The 20710-nt window shown below is 39.4% G+C and overlaps 1 protein-coding gene and 1 long non-coding RNA gene across 2 annotated transcripts in view; both read right to left on the minus strand.

Annotated features, from left to right (window-relative positions):
- NIBAN1 (niban apoptosis regulator 1) overlaps positions 1–20710 on the minus strand; it is a 159982-nt gene that overhangs the window by 129997 nt on the left and 9275 nt on the right. The window lies entirely within an intron of this gene.
- On the minus strand, positions 17778–20280 carry LOC131815339 (uncharacterized). The gene is made up of 2 exons (XR_009347664.1): positions 18750–20280; positions 17778–18525 (listed from the first exon to the last, which is right to left on the minus strand). It is a non-coding gene; the product is annotated as an uncharacterized LOC131815339 (long non-coding RNA).

A 20710-nucleotide genomic window follows, 5' to 3' on the forward strand; every position in this document is an offset into this window, starting at 1 on the left:
CCAGCAAATGTTAATGCTGAAGGACACAGAAAAAACCAACCGTCCTGTTTAGAACTCAACCGCATATCTTACTGGGTGTATATTTGCAATTTGCTAAGGAAATGTAGTGTAGCAAGTCACAACCAATAACTCAGCAACTGCAAATTACTATTCAAAAAATCTTTGCTCATATAGTTCTCAAGATCTTACATGAATTAATTAAGTTAAAAGATCTTTATCAAGTGCTAACTTTTTTAGAACATTATGCTATAGACACTATGAGTGATATATAAGAGTAGAGTTCACTGTGGAAGAATATGACCCAAGGGGAAAAAAGAAAGCTCAGGACTTGAAGCTTACTACAAAAATTGAGGTGGAGTGGGTAGGATGATCTTCCAAAAAGGAATATGGAAAGATTATGACCTACATTTATCCCTGACGCTTTGTACAGAAACCACTACACAGTAACTTCTCTGCACACTGCCAGTTGCTGTCTTTACATACACGGAGCATCAAAGAGTTATATTCAGAAGATACCCAAGCACTAGAATAAAGAAAGCTGCTCCTGTCTTGGGAGGAAAAGGGTGGGTGATGGTTACCACTCTTGTTTTGGGTATTTAGGGTTCTGTGCACATAAGATATAGTCAGTCATGCTTGCTGTCCATCTTTCTGGTGACTAGTTGGAATATGATAGTCTACAGAACATACTAATTCCCAGTCCTTGGATTCAGTCCTTGGATCTTCTCAGGAATGAGTCACACTGCTAGAAGACAAAAGGAGCATCATTTGCACCTAAGAAGTCACAGGCTGGAGACTAAAATACCAGGGACACAAACATGGTTCTTTTTTTTTAACATACAATGTATTATTAGCCCCAGGGGTACAGGTCTGTGAATGCCAGGTTGACACACTTCACAGCACTCACCATAGCACAGACCCTCCCCAATGTCCATAAGCACACCATCCTCTTCCTATCCCCCCCCCAAGCCTCAGTTTGTTTTGTGAGAGTAAGAGTCTCTAATGGTTTGTCTCCCTCCTGATCCTATTTTGTTTCATTTATTCTTTTCCTACTCCCCAAGCCCCCCACGTTGCATCTCCACTTCCTCATATCAGGGAGATCACATGATAACAAACATGGTTCTTATACCTCTTCCCCTTCATGGTTAGGACTTTGGGAAAGTGAGAATACCGGGGAAGCGAACAGCCTACCCTTAAAAGATGACTAGTAAATGGGATGTCATGTTCTGTTGGATGCCTTTATGTGCCACAGAGATGGCCTTTGGGTAGGGCTGGCGTACGTCTCAGAAGGACAGGGAAGAAAGTCTTTGAGACCACCAGATAGTCTTTAAATTGAATATGGAAGGGGAAAAAAGGCAACGCTCATGTGAAAACATGAAATCAGTTACCAGAAAGGTCTTTAGTCATGTCGTGGGAAAAAGAATATTTCAGGAGGAGCCATGAGACTCCTATAAGGAAACAATTAGGAAAATTTCCCAAAACGATATTCTCAAGTGTCTCATAGCTGTATGGGAAGTACTTACAATGCATGCGAATTTGAGAATAAAATGGTGCATGCAATCTCATACTAATTACTGGGAGGTGGAAGTATTCCAAAGAGATATCTGTAAGAAAGGGAGGTAAAGAGCTATCACTTATCATCTGTGTGAAAATCCAGGTGGTAAAGGTGATGAAGAGATATTCAAATGAGGATTAGATGAGAGGGCAAGATATTGCTTTGTTGATGAAACTGCTATCAATAAACTATGGAGCCAAATGGAAGAAATGGATGATATGTTCCTAATTTAGCTTACAATGCTGGCAAGAGGCACGAAATAGTTGTGATGGGAAACTTGAACCACCCAAACATTTGATTGGAAGCTCTTAACTAAAAACAGAAAGTCTGACAAGTTACTGTCTGGCCTGGATAGTGACTTTCTTTCTTTATAGAAGGAGGAAATAACCAGGGACCTGCTACTTAGATCTAATTCTAAATAAGGAAGATATCAGCTAGTAAAGTGAAATATGGGCATGCCTTCTTTGACCATACTTGGCTCTTAGGCTTCATAGATACACTGTGTTTTTTCAAATAGAAGGTCTGTGACAATCTTGCATCAAGCAAGTCTATTGGCACCATTTTTCCAACAGCATGTGCTCAGTCCATGTCTCTGTGTCACATTTTGGTTATTCTCCCAACATTTCAAACTTTTTCATTATTACTATTATTTTGTCATGGTGATCTATGACCAGGGATCTTTGATATTATTATTGTAATTGTTTTTGCAGCACCATGAACCATGGCCATGTAAGATGGCCAACTTGACTGATAAGTGTATGTGGTCTGACTATCCCACAGATGGCCAGTCCTTCCTTTCTCTTCTTCTCAGGCCTCCCTATTCTCTGAGACACAACAATATTGAAATAGGCCAATTAATAACTCACAGTGACCTCTAAGTGTTCAAGTGAAAGAAAGTGTCATATGTCTCTCACTTTAAATCAAAAGGTAGAAATAGGCTTTGTCAAAAAGCTAAGATAAGCTGAAAGCTAAGCTTCTTGCACCCAACAGTTAGCCAAGTTGTGAAAGCAAAGGGTAAGTTTCTGAAGAAAATTGAAAATGCTACTACAGTGAGCACACAAATTAGAAGAAAGCAAAACAACTGAAGAAAGTTTTAATAGTAAAGACAGAAGATCAAACAGCGATAACATTCTTTTAAGCCAAAGCCCAACTCAGAGCCAGGACCTAAATCTGTTCAATTCTACGATGACAGAGAGCTGGGGAAGCTGCAGAAGAAAAGTCTGAAGCTAGCAGAAGTTGGTTCATGAGGCTTAAGGAAAGAAGCCATCTCCGAAACACAGAAGTGCAAGGGGAAGCCGCAGATGCTGATATAGAAGCTACTGCAAGCTATCCAGAAGACCTAGCTTAGATAATTCTGGAAGGTGGTTAAACTAAACAACAGATTTTCAATATAGATGGAACAACCTTATGTTGAAAGAAGATGCCATCTCAGACTTTCAGAGCTACAGAGAAGTCAATGCCTGGCTTTGAAGCTTCAAAGGAGAGACGGACTCTCCTGTTAGGGCCCAGTGCCACCGGTGACTGTGAACTGAAGCCAATGTCCACTTATTATCCCCCAAACCCCAGGACTCTTAAGAATCATGCTAAATCTACTCTGCCCATGCTCTAGAAATAGAACAACAAACCACATCTATTTCCAACATGGTTTACTTAATATTTTAAGCCCACTGTTGAGACATAAATTAAATCTTCAAATAAAAAAAAAAAGGTGCCTGGGTGGCTCAGCTGGTTAAGCCACTGCTTTCAGCTCAGGTCATGACCCTAGAGTCCGGGGATCAAGTCCCATATCAGGCTTCCCTTGCTCTGCGGGGAGCCTGCTTCTCTCCTCCCTCTGCCTCTTCCCCTGCTTGTGTGCTCGCTCGCTCTCTCTCTCTCTCTCTGTCAAATAAATAAATAAAATCTTTAAAAAAAAAATCTTTGCCCTATACCAAAAAATTGGTGAATCAATAGATAAATATATATCATAATATATAAATATATAGTTAATATATTTTAAATTAAAATTGAATATTCAAGATGCATGTGTCTTTTTATGATTTACCGCTTTAGCTGTCTTTTAATATCCAGCTCCATTCCAACAGCAAGAGATAAAGGACTTCTATCCTGGCTTTTCTGATAGCCAGATAGGAGGTGGTTGAAATGATGACAAAACCTGACTTCAGGAAGGCAGACTTCAAAAGGGGCAGCAGAGGGGCAACTGGTTGGCTCAGTTGATACAGTATGTGACTCTTTTTTTTTTTTTAAGATTTTATTTACTTATCTGACAGACAGAGATCATAAGTAGGCAGAGAGGCAGGCAGAGAGAGATGGGAAAGCAGGCTCCCCATTGAGCAGAGAGCCTGATGCTGGGCTCAATCCCAGGACCCCAAGATCATGACTTGAGCCAAACCCACTGAGCCACCCAGGTGCCCCCAGTATGTGACTCTTGATCTCATGGTCATGCATTTAAATCCCACACTGAGCACAGAGCTTACTTGATTTTTTTTTTTTAAGATTTTATTTATTTATTTGTAAGAGAGAGAGTGCAAGCAGGGGGAGTGGCAGGCAGAGGGAGAAACAGGCTCCCCTCTGAGTAAGGAGCCCAACTCGGGACTTGATCCCAGGACCCTGGGATCACCAACTGAGCCTCCCAGGCATTACTTTTTGAAAAGGGGGAGGTGAACAGAAACAGAGCCATGACTCTGGGGCAAGAGACTCTGAAGAGGGTGAGTGACACCTCTCTGTCTACACAGTCTATAATTCTATCTGCATAACCCTAGACTGGGATTTCAGCAAGGGAGAAATGATGTGGGTTCCTATATAGTTCTATCATAGCCTCTGATTCCAATAGGGCTCAAATAAAAAATAAAAGAGCACCCCAAGAACAAGGGTAAGAAATGTGCTCTAAAAATAGTGACAGATAGATCGGGACCTATAATTTGTTAGGAACAATACCAGAAAGAGGTAAGTCCGAAGTTTGGCACCACTGACATGATGTTGCTGAAATAACAAAGAGAAAGAAGAAGCACTCCGCTGTGATTGTTGTCCTTGTCTTCTTTTCCAAGAAGAATGATTTGGAACTTGAAATAGAAGACCTAATATGGTAAGAGAAAATGAAAAGCCAAGATCAGGAAAGAGATTTAAAGTGAGCAGTGGGATGCTGTAAAAAAAAAAAAAAAAAAAACTACAATCCAGGGCACTGAGAAAACTCACAGATTAGAGTGCTAAACTGACCAATAGTGGTACTAGAAGAATTAGATGAACACATGTCGATCTGACTTTCAAAAAAAAAAAAAAAGAGGAGGAATGGATGCAGATTTTGCAATATACAGGCCTTTGAGCTTTGCTATTGTATCGAGAAGATTACATATTGATATTAACAGGATAGCTTGAAATTCCAAAATCAAAAAATCATAAATAGAATCAAACCAAAAGCAGCCATTAGATCTATTAGAGAAACAATAGAGACTTTTTTTTTTTTAAGATTTTATTCTCAAGTCATCTCTATGTCCAACATGGGACTCGAGCTCACAACCCTGAGATCAAGAGTCCCCCACTCCACTGACTGAGCAGCCAGGCCTGCCTAGAGGCATTTCATTTAAAAAGTGGATCAAAATCAGAATGATTGCTATTGGGGATCGAGAAGGGGGACACATCTTCCCCACTCTTCATATATTCATAGAAGGAAATCTGGCACAACCAGGAAGGAGCAATTGTCCACAGAGGAGTTTAGAGTTCAAGACAAAGAAATGCATTGTTCCTCCTGACTTGATTTCTGTTGAGGCAACTGACATGCAGTGAAAGCCTTTGAGATATTTGTAAACGTGTGACAGGTTTTGGAACTGAGTGGGTTTAAGAAGTTTAAATAGACAAAAGGCAGTTATGATGGAACATGATGCTATGAAGGTAAAGTACTGTAGTAAAAATGTCTGGCTTTAGATACGAAGGACAAGTATTATATGATTCCATTTATAAGAGGAACTTAGAATAGGTAACTTCCTAGACAGAAAGGAAAAAGGAGGTTATTCCTAATGGGTACAGAGTTTTTGTTGGAGATGATGAAGAGTTCTGGGTATAGATGGTGGTGATAGTTATACAACATTGTGAATGCATTTAATGGCATTGCATTGTATATTCATGAATGGCTAAAAAGATAAACATTACTTTGTGTATATTTTGCCATTAAAAAAAAACACACACACACAAAAATAAAAGAGGCCTTGACCGGAGAGACCCGTGTTTGAACCTAGATTTTTATCGATTAAACTCCCTTTTTACACACACAGGAGGCTGGATGCTGACCCAGGGCCAGAGACCAGGGAAGGTTGGTGGGAGATGGGTCAGAAGGGGGGTTGGGCAGAGGGCCTGGTCCAGGAGCTAAGTGTGAGCCAAGAGGCAGGCAGAGACACTAGGAAGAATTCAGTCCTGGCACAGCTCACTAACAAAATAACAGTCCAAATATGGATAGATTGGCTTTAGGAGAATGAGTTTCCTGCTACTAGAGGTATTGAAAACTGCTCACCAGATTCTTTAAGAATATTCAAGCATAGGGGCGCCGGGGTGGCTCAGGGTACTGGGATCGAGCCCCACATCGGGCTCTCTGCTCAGCAGGGAGCCTGCTTCTACCCCCTCTCTCTCTGCCTGCCTCTCTGCCTACTTGTGATCTCTGTCTGCCAAATAAATACATAAAATCTCTTAAAAAAAAAAAAAAGAATATTCAAGCATACAATGACTTTTGATGACCTTTAAATTCCCTTCCAAAGGATAGGCAGATGATATTTACTCCTTTATCATAATCTCCTGAAACTATGAGACATACACAGTAGTGCCCCCAAATAGTGGTGAAGTAGAAAAATAATGGGAATGGAAAAATTACTTTCAGATTATTTCGTTATTCAACCTACTCCTGGATAAGCACAATCAGAATACCAAGAATATGTAGAAAGAAGAAAAGATCCTTAGGAATAAAAATTGTCAGGTGCAATAATCATTATTATAATTGTTTGTGGATTTTTTTTTTTTTTCAAGAGATTCCTAGGTATGGGAATGGGCTTAGAATGGGCTAATTCAAACATATTCCTGTCTGAAAGAGGTCTAGATTCAATTAATTCCAGTCCAAAGCAAATATTTAGTCATTCATTCATTCATTCATTCATTCCACAAACAAGTATTGAGGACAAATATGGAATACAAAGGTGGTAGGAAAAGATGTAAGATAAAATTTCTGTTCTTAAGAGCTCAGATGAGTTACTGAGTCTCAGGAGGTTCAGAAATTCGGTCTGGCTGATACACTGCGCCTACATGATGCCTTTCACTTTAAAGTTATCATTGTTCAAGTTGTTCACACTCTTTGACACCTAAGAAGAACTTCCAAGAAAATAATCAGAGCTGCACATAAATATTTATGCATTAGAATGCTCACTGAAATATTATTTATAGTAACAAAAATTTGAAAATGACCCACAAGTCCAATAAAAGAATGGCCAAGTAAATTATAGGATATATGGAACCGAGTGGCCTCCAAAGTCAATAAAACTTACGCTTTAGAAGAATATTTAGTGATAAAAGAGCTGTTTGTGGTACAATGCGGAGGAGCTGTGTATAGATCTGCACACAAAATACGACCCAAGGCCCCAGCACACTGCACTTCCCTCTCAAGAAAAAGCAGTGATTAATCTTGTGATAATGCCTTCCTTCGGAGTAACTATCAAAACTAAACTTGGATGATGTTAAGGAGCATGAATTGTATATACTCCTGTGTAAAATCAATCACAGGCTAGCATTTAAGTCTTGGATCTTAATCTGGAAATTGAGGGTGACAATACAGAAAATTATGTAGAATTGGGTCTGGGTCCCTCTGCTGCAGACCAGCCGTAAATCAGGCGCTTGCACCACTGAGCCGAGAGCTGTCATCACCATCCATACTGCCCTCAGCATTGTCGAAGGGAGACCAAGGAAGAAGCAAAAGAGAGATAATTCAATGGACTGTTTCTTTAAAACAACTCAATCAAGATAATGATTTTTTAATTTAATTTATCTCCCAATAGTCATATACTATTATATATATAGCTATATACAGCTATAACTATTTATATGGTTAGTTTTAAAAAATCAAGGGTTATAAAGATAAGGACGCCACTCACCCCAACTCACATGACTGTATTAGCCCGATTCACTAGTGCAGAGGTGTCTTTGTTAATATAGAATTCATGGTTTTATGTTGACACTGAATAAGGAATCTGAGCGTGTTGGTGACAGGGTGCACAATTGTTTTTTGCAAGCCATCCAGGATTGCTTAGCGTGTGAGATGAAATTTGCAAAAGGTAACTGAATAATGAGAAAGAGCTAATGTAATTTATTCCCCACTGTAATTTACTCCACATTCTTAAGCAGGCAGGCCCTGGACACACTGCCTTTTCACTCCATCATTCTCCTGCAATGTAACAGGGGCCATTAAACTAGGTAAGAAGATGAATTGCTAGAGATGATTATGCATGCCTTCAGCAGCCCATGAAATGTACCCAAGAACAATAAAGATATCTGATGACCTGTCAGGGAGATGCTTATGCAAATGAGAACATCATGATTATACTTCTGCTTGTTCATCTAAAGGCTATCATGATATACAGATGCAAAAAATTTCCCTGGTGTGGTAGCATCACAAATAAGAAGCTGGTTTCCGATTAGGATATTCTAGAAATGAGAATTCATGACCAAATGTCTCATTCAGCTATAAAAGAGGACAATCATGGCCATAGGATCAGCATCCACGTTCATTTCCTCTGAAAACAATAACTTCATCAGATGTCACCTCTTACTGCTCTCCTGAAATGATAGTATTTGGCACTAAAAATTATTTGTCATCCTCAGAAGTAAAATACATTGTAAATATATGTCACCAGCATCTTTCTGCTCTTAAAAAATAAATGATACTTCTGACGTGAGTTTAACTACCTTCAAGGTGTCCATGGGAATGAAGACAAAAAGAGATGGAGGCAACTGATGGAAAGCCCGAAGCAGACTCCCTTTGGGGGCAGGAACTCAGTTGGGTCATTCTGAAACCCAGCCTCTTCCTCCTCCTCCTCTCCTCCTGCGGCTCTATGGTGACACTGGAACCGCAGGACTCTTGCTTCGGGGAGATCTCCAGTCACTAAATGTTAGACATTTGGCCTAAGCACAGACTTAATCTCCCAGAGCCTCAGTCTTGCCATCTGCAAAATGAGCATGATAATCGTACCCAGCTCAGGAATTACTGTGTGGATTTAGATGAGGTAGTGTATATGAAGTTCTTAAATGTCTGGCCTCTTTTAACAAGTAGCAGTTTTGATTGTAATTATTCATCCATCTGCTTATTTGATATCTCCACTTGGATCTCAAATTTAGCATGACCCCCTCACCCTTGTTCCTCTGATCTTCCCTGTCTCAATAGTGGCAATTCCATTCTTTCTGTGTCCCTGGTCAGAAATCTTGGAGTCGTCCTTCAAGCCACTTTTCCCCTCCTATATCCCACAGCAAGTCCTGTGAGCTCTGCCTTCAAAATGTATTTGTAACCCAACCCCTTCCCACTATGTCCAGCTACCCCATAGCCCAAGCCATCCCTGACCCGAATTATAGAGCTCTAGCTTCCTAACGGATTCCTGCTCCCTCTCCTGTTCCTCTTGCAATCCATCCTCTACACAGCGGTCACAGAAACTAGATTATGTCACTCCTCTGTTCAAAACTCTCCAAGATGTCTCTTCTCGTTCAGAGTAGAAGCCCAGGTCCTCACGGTGGTCTATCAATCCCTCCGTGACGTGACCCCACTTACCTCCCTGCCTTCCCTCTTTCCGGAAGATCCATTGCTCTCTCCTCTCTAATCACACTGGCTTTCTGCTCTTCCTAAGACAAGAGGAGCTCCTTTCCAAATACAGAGGCTTTGAATTTGCTGTTTCCTCTGTCTGGGATGTACTTCCCCCGGGGACTCCATTTCGTTCAAAGGGGAGGGCTTCCCTGCCCTCTGGTTGGAAGGTGAAGCCCTCATCCCTCTCTTTCCTCATCCGTGCCCTTCTGTTTCTTGGTAATACTGATTATCACCTGCCATCCTCTCTTTACTGTATTTCTCCCCACTACCACCTCCACGATGAAGTCCCCCAAGAGCAGTCTTGTCTGCTTTGTTTGTCTCACTTCATGCAACAGGGCACATCCTACTTGATGACTAGAAGGAAAGACACACGATGAATGCCTCAGTCTGAGAGGGAGATGTATTCCATGAAGTTTGGAATTTCATCCTATATAAAATTCTACAAAGAGACTTAATCAATTAAATTGCTTGTTTCACTAACAAGAAAGCTGAGGCCAAAAGACAAGCCCAAAGTCACATGGTAAGTGTTACCATCAGGACTCAAATAGGTTCTTCTGTCCTTGCACCTAAAGCCCAGGCTTTCTACTGCAGCAGGCTATCGGCTCGATTCTGTAAATATTAAAAAAAAAAAAAAAAAAACTGGGGACGCCTGGGTGGCTCAGTTGGTTGGACAACTGCCTTCGGCTCAGGTCATGATCCCGGAGTCCTGGGATCGGGTCCCGCATGGGGCTCCCAGCTCCATGGGGAGTCTGCTTCTCTCTCTGACCTTCTCCTCGCTCATGCTCTCTCTCACTGTCTCTCTCTCAAATAAATAAATAAAATCTTAAAAAAAAAAAAACTGTACAGAAGTTCAGTTCTGGTTCCAACTGCTTGACTGGCAATCTTGTGGGAAGCAATTCTATTTGATTTAAAGTTTACTTAAAATATTTTACTTTGGTTTTAAAATGATTAAGGTAACGAGGCATCTGGGTGGCTACATTGATTAAACATCTGTATTCGGCTCAGGTCATGATGGTGCTGGGATCTAGCCCCACATCTCAGCAGAGGAGTCTGCTTCTCTCTCTCCCTCTGCCCCTACTCATGTGCTCTCTCTCTCACTTACTCTTTCTCTCTTAAATAAATAAATAAAGTCATTAAAAAATAAAGTAAAATAAAATGAATAAGGTATACGCTTGTAAATGATAAAACACCTAACAGCTGTTGAGAAGTCATATTCCTATCATGGTATTAAGTACTTTAAAAGAACTAGCCCAGTGAACTCTTACAAACTTGGGTAGTAGCATTATCTCCATCTTACAGTGGAAGACACCAAAATTCAGATAACTGGTCGAAGGTTGCACAGTCAACAAGTGATGGGACCAGTATATCAACTTCAGTAGTCTGCCTGCAGAGCCAATGTTCTACTGAGTCAAGAAAACAGCTCAGTTCACATTTCATGATGAATGTTTTAGGAAGATTTATCTGCACTGTAAGTTCATCTCATTTTGTCTGCTTTTCTGAAAATGGGACAGATGCATATTATATATAAGTATCATTTTTGAAAGTTTTTATTACAAATCTTAGTCCTCTGCTCTTTTGCAAAATACATCCTATGTATATATTTCTCCTTTTAATTAACAATGCAAAGTTAAAAAAAAAAATCTCTGGGTGCGCCTGGGTGGCTCAGTGGGTTAAAGCCTCTGCAGTCAGCTCAAGTCATGATCCCAGAATCTTGAGATGGAGCCCCGCATGGGCTGTCTGCTCCACGGGGAGCCTGCTTCCCTTCCTCCTCTCTCTGCCTGCCTCTCTGCCTACTTGTGATCTCTGTCTGTCAAATAAATAGATAAAATCTTTAAAAAATAAAATAAAATAACATAAATCTCTGGAGAACTGCTGAGTTAGGTTATCAACTCATCTCAAGACATCATCATATGGTTTCATAAAAACCATATGGAGAAAAGTGAGGGTTTGCGCTCCCTCTCTGACGACCACTGATGTCAACAGCTGTTATGATCCAAAACAAGCAAAGCAGTTATGGTATTACCTTGAGAGTTTCTCATGAAAGTGCCAAGTAACAATATTGAGAAGAAGTGTCAAAATATGATACCGCCAGGTAAGAGGGTCACTAAAGTTACCATGGGCCAGGATGCAGTCCTTATTGTCTTTCTTGGAACTTAGAATTCTAAAGACCATAGAAAATGTAGGGAAGGCAAGTTCAGATAACAATGGAACATCCCAGAGCATAGGTAACATATCATCTTTTTTACAGAGTACTGAGTAAAGTAATGTATTATTTCACTTTCAGCACATTATATGAACCAAAAAGCATTTGTATTATTTAAAATTCCTGAGGGAAAAATTGATGTATTGGTAATACATCATTTAAGGCAAGAGTTATTTTTTAAAAATCTAAACTCAATTGTGTAAGACTGATGAACCACCTGTACCCCTGAAACAAATAATACATTATATGTTAATAAAAATAAATAAATTAAAAATAAAAATTCTAAACTCTTACCTTAAGTTTATTTTAATTTATTTTATGTGTATTTGACACATTAAATATTATTATTTTTAAAAGATTTTATTTATTCATTTGGCAGAGAGAGTGCACGAGCACAAGCAGGGGGCACAGCAGGCAGAGGGAGAAACCGACTCCGACTGAGCAGGCAGCCCAACACGGGACTTGATCCCAGGACCCTGGGATCATGACCTTAGCTGAAGGCAGGCACTTAACCGACTGAGCCACCCAGGTGCTCCCTTAAATATTATTTAAATACACAATGGCTCAAATGCAATCCTATGAAAATTGGTGCACTACAGATGGAGACTGAATGGAAGAGAGAAAAGCTTGTGGAAAGGAATATTCTGGAAGAAAAAGTTCAGTAAGTATTCCAGATATCTTCTTAAAGTTGGCTATAGAGCCCACAGTAGCAGCCAAGAAGAAAAAAATGGAAGAAAAAGTGAGCCCCATTGTTTATTTCTTTTAATTGCTATCCATTAAGCCGTCTCCCGGCTGGAAGAAAGGGGTGGTCATGTTAAGTGTACGAGGGTTCCACACATTTCCATCCTTTTAAGACAAAATACAGAGGCGATAAGAATTTCTTCATGAGCTTAAACATTCAACAGAGAGAAATGTGGAGACCAGGGACAAGAATGACCATGGAGCTTCTTTATTCCAGGATCTTGAGGGGATCAAGTACTGGCCAGTCTCCCTGTCCACCTGAGTCTGCAATTCCTCCGTGGCAAGGGGAAGTTTTACTTAAGTGTTAAAGCTAAGGCTGAATAATATATCTAATTGAAAAAGACTTGTCATTTTTAGGATTTTTACAAATTAAAGTATATTCTGGTTTAGACTGAAAACTTAAAGCTTAGAGATGTTTGGTTTGGTTTGATTTGCTTGAAACACCATAGATTATGAAGAGGGCTCTGTACCAGGAATACGGAGATCTGAGTTCCCATCCTATTTCTAGCTGTTGCAGATAGAAGCAACTCACTCAGTTTCTCAGATTACCACAAAGGAATTGGATTAGAGAACCATCCGAAGGTCCCTCGCAGTTCTGTAAATCTTTATGAATTTTTATTTAAGAGCAAGAGTCTAAAAGAAACATCATGTGAGCCACACACATGAGCCTAATGTAATTCCAACTTAACTAGTGGCACATTAAGATTTTTAAAACAGATTAAGTTTATTTTAATTTATTTTATGTGTATTTGACACATTTTATTAACCCAATAAGATTTCAATATTACCACTTTGCTACGTAATTGCTATTAAACGATATTAAAGAGATATTTTACATTCTTTTCTTTGTATTAAGTCTTCAAAAGCCAATGTATGTTCTACGCTTGTGTCATACCTTCGTTGGACTAGCCACATTTCAAGTGCTCAACAATCAAGTTTAGAGGGTTTGCACATTTCTCACGTAAAAATAAAGATACAGGTTACCATTGAAGGGAAAATAGATTTAAGGTTACAAAAACTATGCATTACATTAGAAGGGTCAACACACTGAGTTGATATCAGAGGAGAGGTGATCAAAAAAGGGATATGATTTCTGATAGAAATCGCCAAATGGAGAGATTACAGACGGAAGCCGTGTCATGTGGAAGTTGGAAAGTTGGACAGAGAGGATGTACAGAGAGGATGTACTCCATCCTCTCTGTTAAAAGGTTGTTAAAATGTTTACACCTAATTCCCTACTGTCACTCTTCTCTTATCTGCAGACATAAGCAGGGTGTCCAGTTAAGTAAGGTCTTTGTAGTGCCAGGAAAAACGGAACCACTAGATCAGGTGTTCCTAATCTGAGGTCTATGGATTCTTATGGGATCTTAAGATGGAATTCAAGGAGGTCTAAAAGTTGAATGGGGGAAAATAACATATTTATTTTTATTAACTTTCAAGTCAAATTCAGCATTTCCTTCAATTATGAATGAGGCAATAGACCATTAGAATTTACCAACACTGATGACCTTCTTTTTCTGCTTTACTTCTGTTATTTTTTCTTTCTTAAAAAATCTTCAATTCCAGGGATGCCTGAGTGGCTCAGTTAGTTGGACGACTGCCTTTGGCCCAGGTCATGATCCCGGAGTCCTAGGATGGAGTCCCACATCGGGCTCCCAGCTCCATGGGGATTCTGCTTCTCCCTCTGACCTTCTCCTCGCTCATGGTCTCTCTCTCAAATAAATAAATAAATAAAAATCTTTAAAAAAAAGAATCTTCACTTCCAGTGAGTTAACGTACAGGTTAGCTTCAGGTGTACGATATAATAATTAAACACATCCATACATCACGCCGTGCTCATCACAAGTGCCCTCCTCAGTCCCCATGGCCTATTTAACCCATCCCCCACCCCTCGCCCCTCTGGTAGCTTGTGACTTCATCATCACTAGAGATCACGGGTGTTTTCACAGCACATTGCATTGGCTGCACATGTTAGGACAGCAGTTCCTCAGAGTGACAGCAGTTTTATTAGACCCACCATGACACCTTGTCATTGAATGCATTAATAAAGAGACTCATGTTATTATATTAGAGGTTTTTAATATATTTTGATATCTGCATTTTAATAAAATCAGTTTCTTTTATAATCCTGTTTGGTTTTTTTTTTTTCACTTAAAGTTATTTCACTAAAGTTGTTTATTAGATTTATTTAATGTTCATTAAAGTTAAGTTAAAGTTATTTCACTAAAGTTATTTCACTTAATGTTATTTTCACTAAAGTTATTCTGAGACGCGAGCCATAGATTTCACCAGACTACTAAAGGGGTCTGTGGCACAAAGCACTACATGGAAAAAGTATGGCTCCCTGAACGACCCACCCCCTCCTTCTCTTCCCCACACGAAATCACACTGGATTGTGTAATGACTGAAATATAAATCGTTACTACATCAAGCCACTGAGATTCGGGGAGTATTGGTTTCGGCAGTGAAGCCCCTTCTGACTAATGTATAACCGAAATCTGGCTTCAGGCCCTGGCAATTGCATATGATTCCAGCCAGACTCCAAATACTGAGGAGAGGACACTGGCAGGGACACGCTGATAAAATGGGTCTTAAAAAAAAGGGGTGGGGGGTCCCTGGGTGGCTCAGTCATTAAGCATCTGCCGTTGGCTCAGATCATGATCCCAGTATCCTGGAATCGAGCCCTGCGTCGGGGGTCCCTGCGCATGGGGAAGCCTGTGTCTCCCTCTCTAGCTCCTCCCTTCTTAGGTTCCCTCTCTTGCTGCCTCTCTCTGTCAAATAAATAAAATCATAATAAAAGAAGAAAAAAAAAAAGACCCACCTAGCAGGGTTAATTTCAAGCTACCAATATGGTGTCACTGAACTCTAAGGAAGGGTGGCCCAGATTCAGCTCTCGCCGGTCGTGTCTGCTGGTTCCCAAATACCATGGGGACTGCTCTGCGGTCACGGTTCCTAGAAAGGTGTCTTGTTCTAGTCCTCGCCTGCCTTACGGGGAGGGGTATGTGTGGAATTTTGAGAGCAGTTGTTCAAAGGCTCCTATTGAAACCATTGTGTCTGACTCTTCCATAATGAATACAGAATACCTTAGATGCAGTAATTTGTAAATTGAACAAGCTGTTGAAAAGAATCTAATTAGTACTAATTACAATACTAGAGTGTCCCAACACATTATAATGCCATTGCTTCTGTAGAGGCATTTTGTGTTTAAACACTTTAAACATTAATTAGTCCTCAGAACAAACGTGTGAGATAGGTATTATTTGGCAGCGTCTAAAAGCCAATTATTTACTCTGGGAAGGCCCGGGACCCTAACTGACAGTACAGGCAAACTGAGAAGCTTAATAGTAGGATTGGGAAATCCAAGAATTCTCTCGCCTTCACTGCCAACCTCTCCTTTCATCTCACTGGGCGTTACCGCTGTCCTCATTTTACACATGGGAAACTGAAGGCAGCCGGCAGACAGAGCGACAATTTACAGAGAATCCAGCATCCCATTCCACAAGGCCTCAGGAGTGTCTCGTGTCTGTTTTTTAAATGTGAAAGTTTCATTTATGAGTCTTTTGAGCCTTGTTTCCCAAATATTAATATTCTCTTTTATAATGAAGAAGTTGCTTATGGTACCATTTATTTAAAGTTAATTATGGGGCACCTGGTGGGTTGGGCCTCTGCCTTCGGCTCAGGTCATGATTTCAGGGTCCTGGGATCGGGCCCCACATGGGGCTCTCTGCTCAGTGGGGAGCCTGCTTCCTCCTCTCTCTCCACCTGCCTCTCTGCCTACTTGTGATCCTCTATCTGTCAAATAAATAAATAAAATCTTTTAAAAAAATAATAAAGTTAATTCTAAGTGACCTATTATTCCCACTTCCACCTATTTGTAATTCCATATTATGTTTTGCTAACATTTTTTTTTTTTACATTTTATTTATTTGAGAGAGGGGATGCAGAGGGAGACGCAGACTCCCCGCTGAGCAGGGACTCCTCCCCCCCCACAACCCAGCCCATCCCAGGACCCAGAGACCACCACCTGAGCCGAAGGCAGATGCTTAACCAACTGAGCCACTCAGGCTCCCCTGTTTTGCTAACATTTAAATGAATTTTAATTTCTGGACTATACTATTTATAATCTTATTCACTGGAAATATTCACTTTGAAAAACAGTCAAATCATTTAGACTTGATGTATGGAATTAAGGGTTTAGTAAATGTTTCAGTCTCTACCAAGAAGTAAACTACTGGTTTACCCCATTTAAAGTCGACAGGCCACTGTTAAGCCTATTGAGTTGGTATTTCTTTCCATTAAAGAAAAAGCTTCGTGGACAAGACCTGGAATTTCTGGAAGAACATTTGACATCCCATTACCTTTTTTTCTGAGACACTCACTTGCCTGGCACTTAGTAGACACTTAAGAAAAGTTAGTATTTACTGTTATTTTTACTATTATTAACCAGGAGTTTTCATTTTTAGTTAAAAACTGATATCCCGGGCGCCTGGGTGGCTCAGTGGGTTAAGCCGCTGCCTTCGGCTCAGGTCATGATCTCAGGGTCCTGGGATCGAGTCCCGCATCGGGCTCTCTGCTCAGCGGGGAGCCTGCTTCCTCCTCTCTCTCTGCCTTCCTCTCTGCCTACTTGTGATCTCTCTCTGTCGAATAAATAAATAAAATCTTTAAAAAAAAAAAAAAACTGATATCCCAATTCAAAGGCACAGGTCTTAGTCGTGCTTTAAAATTCTTATTTACTTTAAGTTTAAACAGTACATTTCAATTAATGTTACTGATTAAATCCTTTCCAATGAAACCATTTTAAATATTTATACTCCAGATATTACACATTTGCTATTATTGCTAATAAAATTTATCTCTATTCCAACCCCATGCCTGTGTCTGTTTTGCTCAGGCAATTCTTAAGGAATATCTACCTAACTCATTCAAGCATGACTTACATAGGAAATAATTTTTTAAACAAACACTATTAATCCAAACTGGGGAAAAAGCCATTCTGAATTCTTCTGAACTAATTATAAGAATTGTCACTTGCCTTGTGTGAGTCCCAGAAGTAATGGCACATGCCCACTACGAACAGTGTCCTTTTTGAAAGAACATCCACAATTTCCCTTCATTTCTGAGTTGATCCTGCTCCTCTGTCCTGGACCCAGCCCAGCCCAATCCCACAGTAGCAACTCCTTGTGCAGATCTACTCTCCTTTCCCAGGTTGACAGGGATTGTTGGTAGCAGATATTACAGATACATTTTCCAACAGCTGTTCCAACAGACTTCTAAAACACAGTAGTCATATTTCTCCTTCATAAAGACTGGAGACAAGTATCATTTTTCATATCTTCTATTTCCTTTCTCATCATGTTCACGTTTTCTTCTACTTCAACATATGGAACACATTTATAAAAACTGTCTTAACATCCTTATCTGCTAATTTCATCCTGTCTGAAATTCCTGTCTGTTTCTATTGATAATTTCTTTTCACTAGAGTTATGGATATTTCCCTGCTTTCATTTGCCTGGTAATTTTTTTTTTTTTTTTTTTTTTTTTTTTTTTAGATTTCATTTATTTATTTGACAGAGCATAAGCAAGAGGAGCAGCAGGCAGAGGGAGAGGGAGAAGCAGGATCCCTGCTGAGCAGACAGCCCAACAAAGTACCAATCCCAGGATCCTGGGATCATAACCTGAGCCGAAGACAGATGCCCAACTGACTGAGCCACCCAGGTGCCCCACACCTAGTAATTTTTGATTAGATGTTGGGTATCGTGCACTGTACATTGTTGAATGTGGGGGTTTTTTACCCAATAAAACAACTATGCTAAATTCTTTATTAGAAATATAGACCAACCCTTAGAGAAAACATGAGAACTCACATTGCATTTGAACAGACACTGAGGGATGTCTGGGTGGATCAGTAAGTTAAGTGACTGCCCTGGGCCCAGGTCATGATCCTGAGGTCCTGGGATAGAGCCCTGTGTGGGCTCCCTGCTCAGTGGGAAGTCTGCTTCTCTCTGTCCCTCATTGTACTTGTGCTCTCTCTCAAATAAATATCTTTTTAAAAAAAACAGAGTCACTGAGATGAATAAATGACTCCTTAGTGATCCATCCATTTCTTAGTTGACTTAAAAGTTCCCAAACTGAGATGATACCAATCCAGAGGTCAACATAGCAGAATACTTCATTTGGAGTTCTCATCAAAAAACTCCAACTGGAGGGCGCCTGGGTGGCTCAGTGGGTTAAGCCACTGCCTTCGGCTCAGGTCATGATCTCAGGGTCCTGGGATCGAGTCCCGCATCGGGCTCGCTGCTCAGCGGGGAGCCTGCTTCCCTCTCTCTCTCTCTCTCTGCCTGCCTCTCCATCTACTTGTGATTTCTCTCTGTCAAATAAATAAATAAATAAAATCTTAAAAAAAAAAAAAAAAAAAAACTCCAACTGGAAAAAACCTCGACCTCTGTTCCTTTTTTGTTAAGTTTTCATTTTATTTTATTTTGTTTTGTTTTAAATTCTTTTAAGGTTTGTTTTTATATCTATTATTAGAGCAAGTCCAAAGCCATATTGCAGGGCTAATTTCTGCTCACTAGTACTGAAGACTCAATACAATGTCCTACATATTATAAGGTTTTCTTATTTTGAATGATGGAAACATGAACTATTTCCAGCTCTGGATGAGGTCCAGGAATCATTTGGCTCTATAAATCCAGAGAAACATGATCTTCTGTTCTAGAATATGGTCATGTATTATTTCCTGGGTAATTTTCTTCATTTTCTTTGTTCTGTATTTTGTGAGACTTCTGTGAGTCACACATTAAAGTTTTTGGATTGGCCCTTTAATCGTTTTTAATATTGTCTCTTCTATCTTCCACCATTTGATCTTTTTGTTCTATTTTCTGCAAGATTTCCTCAACTTTATTTTCCAAAGCAACAATTGGATTTTTAAAAATATTGATCATCAGACTTTTAATTTCCCAGAGCTATTTCTTATCTACTAGCATCGTTTCTTCATTGCCTCCTAAACTTGTTTTACAAACTCAATTTTTAGTTTTAAGGATATTCATTGCAGTTTTTAATTTTTTCCTCCTTTCATTCATTTGCTAATCGAATACTTATTGATAATAAACCACATGCTAGATGCCAATCTGTTTGCTGAAAATAACAGTGAATCAAAACAAAGACTCTGCTTTCATGGAGCCTACATTGTGGGGATGGCAGGCAAGCAATACAAAATTAATGAATTAAACATATCGTATTCTGTTAGTGATAAGTGCTACAAAGACATCCCTTCTGTCAAACTCTTCTCCCTCTTGCTCACTACTCTCTATCTATACTACCTGTTCTTCAGTACCTTCATTATTTCCTTTTCTTGCTTCCCCTTCTATATGCTGAACTCTGTACTCAAATATCCTTCCCCTGGTTCTTCATATCTTAAGTATATCTCATCTCCTTGCCCTATCACTGCCATCAGTTTTCCAAGTACCATTTTAATTCCTTTCATGATATTTATCAAAACCTATAATATTGGTTATTTATCTAATAGCCATTCAGGCTTCTTCCTTGATAACTGAACCTGATTTTATTTAGTTATCCAAGATCCTCCCTAAAGCTATGCGCTTCAGGGAAATTTGGTCCTAGCCCAGTTCAGGGATGAATCTGGATTAATCTAACCAAATCATGGTAATTCCATATACTTGCCAGTAATTGCTTAGGAAGGAATGTGTCACCCTATTTCTGATTAGTGGAATATGAGGAAAGTCTCCTAGAAAGGATTTGGGAAAGGATTGTTCTTATAAAGAGTTTCAAAGAATAGATAGTCCTCTTTCTAGCCTCTGGGACATTGATTTACTTAAGAATGTGATACTTTTTGCTGCTTTTAACTATAAGAAGAGCTAATGCATGGACCACAGATAAAAATAAGCTGACCTTTGGTGATACCACTGATCCACTAAATCAGTCTATCTTCATACTTCTTTATGTTCCCATGAGCTCTTCTTAAGGCATTTACTAGATAATGAGCCTCAAGAACCAGAGAGATATCAATATAAATAAGGACAGACATATTAAATAATACTTATTTATTTTTAAAAAATAAATAAATAATACTTACTTGTAAAACAAGAGAAAAGAATGTAATATAATAGTTGTATACTCTGACATTGTAAAATCATAAAATAAAATTGGAAAATTTGGATAACATATACAAAAATTGTGTTACTGATTTTTAAAACACCTTGTTCAATAGTGTTCTACAATCATAATTGATGGCGGTAGTATTTGTGTTGTTGTCCAAGTCTATTGTATGTATTGGGGGAATACAGCAAATAAGAATTTGGGGATATTTAATTCTATCACCTTGTGCTTTGAGAACCAAGAGAAGTGTATATATATATATATATATATATATATATAT

The sequence above is a fragment of the Mustela lutreola genome, chromosome 14 (assembly GCF_030435805.1).
Source record: "Mustela lutreola isolate mMusLut2 chromosome 14, mMusLut2.pri, whole genome shotgun sequence".
NCBI lineage: Eukaryota > Metazoa > Chordata > Mammalia > Carnivora > Mustelidae > Mustela > Mustela lutreola.